Source organism: Sapajus apella, unplaced genomic scaffold (genome assembly GCF_009761245.1).
Source record: "Sapajus apella isolate SASKATOON/1434 unplaced genomic scaffold, GSC_monkey_1.0 scaffold1, whole genome shotgun sequence".
Taxonomy (NCBI): Eukaryota; Metazoa; Chordata; class Mammalia; order Primates; family Cebidae; genus Sapajus; species Sapajus apella.
In genome coordinates, this window is record NW_022436941.1 from 46,943,293 (window position 1) to 46,950,517 (window position 7,225).

At 38.2% G+C, this 7,225-nt stretch overlaps 1 pseudogene; it reads right to left on the reverse strand.

The window, feature by feature from the left end:
* Window positions 1–2,622: 2,622 nt before the first annotated feature.
* LOC116561171 lies at window positions 2,623–3,679 on the reverse strand (annotated as a pseudogene).
* Between the last annotated feature and the right edge of the window lie 3,546 nt (window positions 3,680–7,225).

Sequence of the window (7,225 nt, forward strand, 5' to 3'; positions counted from 1 at the left end):
TGGGTCTTGATGAGCAAACACTTCATCTCAAGACAGTGTCCTCTAGCTCATAAATATGTTAATGATGCATAAATATTAAAAATAAATATCGAAGTGTACTATGAAACTGTTCACTTCAATAAACCATAAAATAATGAATGGTAAAGTTTTTAGTCTGTTTTATTAATCATCATGAATAACAACACCCAGTCCTCATTAAAAGGCAAATTATTGTTGTGCCTTGCTTAACAATGGGGAAACACTCTGAGAAATGCATCCTTAGGTGCTTTTGTCACGTGGACATTACAGAGTGTACTCACACCAACCTAGATGTTGTAGCCTACTACATACCTGGGCTAAACAGTATAGCCTATTTATCCCTGTTTTTTATTGTGCAATAAAATCTGTACAGCATCTTATTGTACTGTAGGCAATTGTAACACAATGGTGTTTGTGTATCTAAACACATTTAAACATAGAAAATGTACAGTAAAAAAAAAACGGTATTATAATCTATGGAGCCCAAATGCTACTATGTGGCACATCACTGTAATATGATGCCCCCCTCAATTTTTTTAACCCTAAGTGGAAACCATTTAATTTTAGTCAGTTTTTGTGTTTGTTGCTGTTTAACACATTTTTCCTCCAGCTTGGGTGCAACTATCAAGCTTACTTCTGGATGACCTATAGAGAATGAATAGTAATTGGATAATATAGTTATTCCATAAATTGAAAAGCATGTCTCAGCTGGGCAAATATTGCTGACTCAGCCTCCCTTCCTGCCATCTAATCCTTTTTACTTGCAGTAAAAAAAAGTCCTGATTTTCATGCCTCAAACAGACTTCTTGAAACAGATTTGAAAACAAGAGCCTATTGCCAGCTGGAGCAGGACTCCCCAGTCGAGTCCCTGCCATCTCAGCTCACCTGGAATGCTGGTTAGGCGGTGACAGTGACTGACAGGGCCAGGCTCACCTTGGTGTGCGGGCTGAGGGCTCCAGGCCGTTGAAACATCTCTGGAAATGTGCCCAATGGAAACACAGAGCGGCGTGGGTATGCTTTCATGCCAAAGATTTTTGGGAATGGATCCAAAAACATCTTCTGTAACAGGAAATGAAAGAGGAAATAACTTGTTATTCCAAAGGGGTGAGAGGGTTGGGGTGAGAGTTTAAAGAAGGGCTGAAAAGAGAGGAAAAGAACTGAGCTCTGAAGGTGTGGTGATGCCGAAGAGGGGAAGTCAGTAGTTGGAGCTGGAAATGTTAATGAGCTCACAAAGATAAGGAGGAAGTAGGGACTGTCTGGTAGGTAAACACACCATCATGGAAAGGGCCAAGAATAACAACATCAAGATAATTAAAGGAAAAGACTAATGTAAATGTGAGGAAGAGGAGAAAATGCTGAACAGGTCTTAAATACCAGAACATTCCAGCTCAGCATTTTGTAATTGACAACATAAACAGGAAAAGGAAAGGAAGGCCTTCTGCAGCCACACACACAGACATTCCATCCTATGATATTTGTGTTATCTGTTGACTCAGGACACATTGAGTGGGATGATAATTATAACTTTTATTGTCTATCTCTCTGGGTCTGGTATGTTCTGTATATTTGTCAGAAGGCCATGATACTAGGATACTTAATTAATTTCCTGAATCATGTTAATTTTGTAGTATAATTTTGTAGTGTAAGCTGTAGAACCAAATCATGCATCTCTATTATATACAAGATTTTCTTGAGCTCTTTCATGCTAAGTAATGGAGTACCTGCAAAACAATTTTAAAAGTTGGTAAAACTAATTAAGCAGTATACTGACCACACACAACATCACACTGCATGACACCCCACCTAACTCTGTCTGGAAGCAGTTCACATCAAACTCTAATTTGTGTTCTCTTTCTGTTCTTCAGCATTCCACAATCTTCTTTCTAGGATAAAATTGTGTGGAAGACTGCAGTCTTTTCCAGGGAGAAGGGAATTATAAAGTCCACAGGCAAATAAAAATAACATGTCCTTTTTAGTACAGAGATCCAAATTAGACTTCTAATTCAGTCAAAAAAAAAAAGCAATGTTGGGATCTCTTCCCTAAATTATTACCAAAAAGAATGTTTATATATAACCTCGTTTATTGTAAAAGAGTACAAAAAAGACCAGTAAATATATTTCCCTATGTGATGAAATTCACCAATCTAATTTTTCTTTAATGCTTCTCTTTTTTTAAAAAAAAATTCTCCTGAAGGTTGTTTTGTGTATATCTAAATTTATAATACTAGGTATATAACACTCCAAAAATGTGCATTAATACATAAAACCCTAGGAATAGTATCTGACTAACCAAACTCACTATTGCTTGATTTTCTCTCTTTGGTTAACTTTATGGTAAGTTTAATCTCATTCAACCCTTTAAAAATATTTTCATAAGTTGTTTCTTTACTGGTACATAGTATTGCTTACATAGCAGTTCATAAAATCATAAAAACGACATTATTTTTTAATACTGTGTAAAGTTTATTAACATTTGAATGAAGTACTCTTATTTACACAGTTAAGTCTAGGGTGCTCAGGACGGTAAGGTGGCGTGGAATCCACTGCTGTGAATTTGGAAATGCACAGTGGTCCTTGGCATCCTGGCACAGAGGCAACCCTTACCACTAGGTAAGGTGAGCCAGAGTTTACATAGTTTGACTGGCTTGCTTTGCTGTCTTCATTCTTCTTCACTTTCATTTTCAGGATCTAAGTCAGAATCTCCATTTAATTCTTTTTCACTTGCTCTATCTCTGTCCTCATCATTTTCTTCATCTTTTCCTTCAGCATCCTCATCTTCCTCTTCAGCATCATCCTCATCTTTTTCACTTTCACTCTCCTCCTCATCTTCATCCCAATTATCATCAGAATCCTTATCTGCTATTTCATTGTCAGACTCCTCTTCAGGAGATTCTTCTTCATACACCAACTTTGCCTTCTGTCCAGGGGAAGTTGTTTCCTTTGTTTTCTCTGAGCTGTTACTTGTATAATTAGAAGAATAAGCTTTCCACGAAGGTTCTGAAAAGTTTTGACTCTGCTTTCCATTAACTGGTAGAGTGTCCCCAGCTGGGGTACCAGGTCAGGCAACGTGGACAGGTGTGATGCATGAACTGTTAACACACATTTTAGCCACTGAACCATTAGCACAGCACTATTAGGATGTCCTTGTAGCCTCTTTGTAAGCTCTTGCAACAATGGAATAACAGTATGCAGGGGCATCCTTAATATAGTCTTCTTTATAAGGTTTAAATTCCTAGTTTGAAGTACTTCTTTTAGCATTTCAAAATTGTTACTTTCTAAGCCCTGGGTAAGAAGAACTGGAAAGCTATTCGTCTGGAGGTCATCCTTTCCTTTTTGTGTGTGTCTATATCCATTGCTTCCAGGCGTTCTTCAATGCTAACCATAACGTCAATGTTGGAGACAGGTGAGACATCTGCAATCCAAGCTTCCAGATTCTAGTGAAAAAAACAACTGCCCAAGAAGCACATGGTTTGAAAATCTTAATGCATAAAAAGCCTTGCATATGAAGATTCAGAAAAGGCAAGGACCTGGCGTCTGATTCTAAAACACAAGAAAAGACCTATTCTCGGAGAAGCTTGCCCCACTATAACTATCCCTTGATATCACCCTCAGATCTGCAGGAGGAAACAAGATATTATTATTAAAGGGTATAAAGAATGTTGTGGTCCCAAAACAATTTGTAAAATGTCTTCCTATTTTTGTTAGTGAGCTCCAAATGATGTATTAGCTAGAGTATGCTATACTGCAACTAAGTGTCCTTGATAAATACTTCAGATTTATGTGTAAATAAACACGATGCAATATGCTATACAAAAATTCAATTGTGGTCTGTGTGTGGTGGTTCTCGCCTGTAATCTCGGCACTATGCAAGGCTAGGGCAGGCGAATCACTTGAGCCCCGATGTTCGATAAACAACCTGGACAACATGGCAAGACCCTGTCTCTACAAAAAAATTAGCCGGGCATAGTGGCATGCATCTGTGGTCCCAGCTACTCAAGAGGCTGAGGTGGGAGGATCACCTGAGCCCAGGAGGCGGAGGTTGTAGTGAGCTGAGATCAAACCACTGCACCCCAGTCTGGGTGACAGAATGAGACCCTGTCTCCAAAATGAAATAAAAACAACAACAGTAGCAAAAAAAACCCACCCTCAATTGTATAGACCTGATCCCTGATTTTTTTCCTCTTTTGCCAGGAGCAATTGGTGACAAATAAAATAAAATGAAATAAAATAAAATAAAAACTTTGACTTTGGCTTTTTCACCACTGTAGAAGCTTGAGGACTTATCAATGTTATCTATGTGTTCTCAAAATGTAAAAAACCAAGAAAGACTACATTTGAATAGACAATCTCTTTTAAAGGCAGGAGATCTATTTGGCTATCAGACAGGCAGGTGCGTGGAGCTCTGGAGACACAATGTAGACCTGGTTTTGTCACAAATTACCTGTGTGACAGAAGCAACAAGTCAAATAAGGGGGAGAAAGAGGTGCTGCCTTCTACTGCGTCTGGGGAGAGGAGCAAAGAGGGTGGGGAAAGAAAGAACAGGACTGAGAGAAGATTTGGAGTTGAGGAAGAGGTTATTCAGACTCATCAGAAGGAAAGAATACTGAAAAAACCTGGAATCCAGTTTAAGGCAAACAGAAGAAAAGATAGTAGCACTTCTATGTCAAAGTGTTCAAAGAGGGTAGTCTAGTTTAAACTTTTTAAAGACTCTTAATGGGATTGTGGTTGGACTTTGAAATTCAGGATGTGGTTTTCAACCACTGGACAAGACTGATAAACTACAAAAATGTACTCATCTGGCTATTGGTACCCACTGAAAAGGAATGTATACTCTGTAATTTCTCTTTTTGTTTTTTAAAGCAGAATATTTGTTGGGATTATTTTTATTGCATTTGAGGAGACTATATATGTACCTGACTTTTATTTCTTTTTATATATAACTTTTGAACCATAATCTCAAAAATTTAAAACCTCTTTTCAACACATCTCAAAAATATAGCAGAGCCCTCAATTATTATTTATTTTTTATTTTAACTTAGGTGCATACTGTATCTGGCATTTCTCCCCATGTTATCCCTCCCCACCATCCCCACCCCCAGCTGTCTCTCCCCTACCCCTCAACTGCCTCCAGTGTGTGATGCTCCTCTCCCTGAGTCCACATGTTCTCATTGTTCAACACCCACCTATGAGTGAGAACATGTGGTGTTTGGCTTTCTGTTCTTGTGTCAGTTTGCTGAGAATGATGATTGATGGTTTCCAGATTCATCCAAGTCCCTACAAAGGAAATGAACTCATCGTTTTTTATGGCTGTGTAGTATTCCATGGTATATATGTACCACATTTTCTTTGTCCAGTCTATCATTTCTGGGCATTTGGGTTAGTTCCAGGTCTTTGCTATTGTACACAGCGCTGCAATGAATATACATGTGCATGTGTCTTTATATAGAATGATTTATAGTTCTTTGGGTATATATCCAGTAATGGGATTGTTAGGTCAAATGGAATTTCTATTTCTAGATCCTTGAGAAATCGCCACACTGTCTTCCACAATGGTTGAACTAATTTACACTCCCACCAATTACGTAAGAGTGTTCCTATTTCTGCACATCCTCTCCAGCATCTGTTTTCTCCTGATTTTTTAATGATTGCTATTCTAACTGGTGTGAGATGGTATCTCAATGCGGTTTTGATTTGCATTTCTCTAATGACCAGTGATGATGAGCATTTTTTCATATGTTGTCTTCTTTGGTAAAGTGTCTGTTCATATCCTTTGCCCACTTTTGAATGGGGTTGTTTATTTCTTGTATATCTGTTTTAGTACTTTGTAGATTCTGGATATTATCCCTTTGTCAGATGGGTAGATTGCAAAAATTGTTTCCCATTATGTTGGTTACCTGTTCACTCTAATGATGGTTTCTTTTGCTGTACAGAAGCTCTGAATTTTAATTAGATTCCATTTGTCTGTCTTGGCTTTTATTGCCATTGCTTTTGGTATTTTAGTCATGAAGTCCTTGCCTATGCCTGTGTCCTGGATGGTTTTGCCTACGTTTTCTTCTAGTGTTTTTATGGTGTTAGGTTTTATGTTTAAATCTTTAATCCATCTGGAGTTAATTTTAGTGTAGGGTGACAGGTAGGGGTCCAGTTTCTGCTTTCTGCACGTGGCTAGCCAGTTTTCCCAACATAGTTTATTAAACATGGAGTCCTTTTCCAATTGCTTGTTTTTGTCAGGTTTGTCAAAGATCAGATGGTTGTAGATGTGTGGTGTTGCTTCTGGGGCCTCTGTTTGTGTCTTCTCTTATTTCCTGAGCAGTGGTTTGCAGTTCTTCTTGAAGAGGTCCTTTACCTCCTTTGTTAGTTGTATTCCTAGGTATTTTATTCTCTTTGTAGCAATTGTGAATGGGACTTTGCTCTTGATTTGGCTCTCTGTTTGTCTGTTATTGGTATATAGGAATGCTTGTGATTTCTGCACATTGATTTTGTATCCTGAGACTTTGCTGAAGTTGCTTATCAGTTTGAGAAGATTTTTGGGCTAAGACGATGGGGTCTTCTAGATATACAATCGTGTCATCTGCAAATAGAGACAGTTTGACTTCCTCCTTTCCTAATTGAATACCCTTTATTTCTTTTTCTTGCCTGATTGCTCTGGCTAGAACTTCCAATACTATGTTGAATAGGAGTGGTGAGAGAGGGCATCCTTGTCTAGTGCCTGATTTCAAAAGGAATTCTTCCAGTTTTTGCCCGTTCGGTATGATATTGGCTGTAGGTTTGTCATATATAACTTTTATCATTTTATGATATGTTCCATCAATACCTAGTTTATTGAGAGTTTTTAGCATGAAGGGCTGTTGAATTTTGTCAAAGGCCTTCTCTGCATCTATTGAGATAATCATATGGTTTTTGTCTTTGGTTCCGTTTATGTGATGGATTATATTTATGGATTTGTGTATGTTGAACCAGACTTGCATACCCAGGATGAAGCCTACTTGATCGTGATGGATAAGCTTCTTGACGTGCTGTTGCAATCTGTTTGCCAGTATTTTATTGAAGATTTTGTATTGTTTGATACAGTTTCAGAAGGAATGGAACCAGCTCCTCTTTGTACATCTGGTAGAATTCGGCTATGAACCCATCTGGACCTGGACTTTTTTTGGTTGGTAGGCTATTGATTACTGCCTCTACTTCAGCCCTTGTTATTGGTCTATTCGGG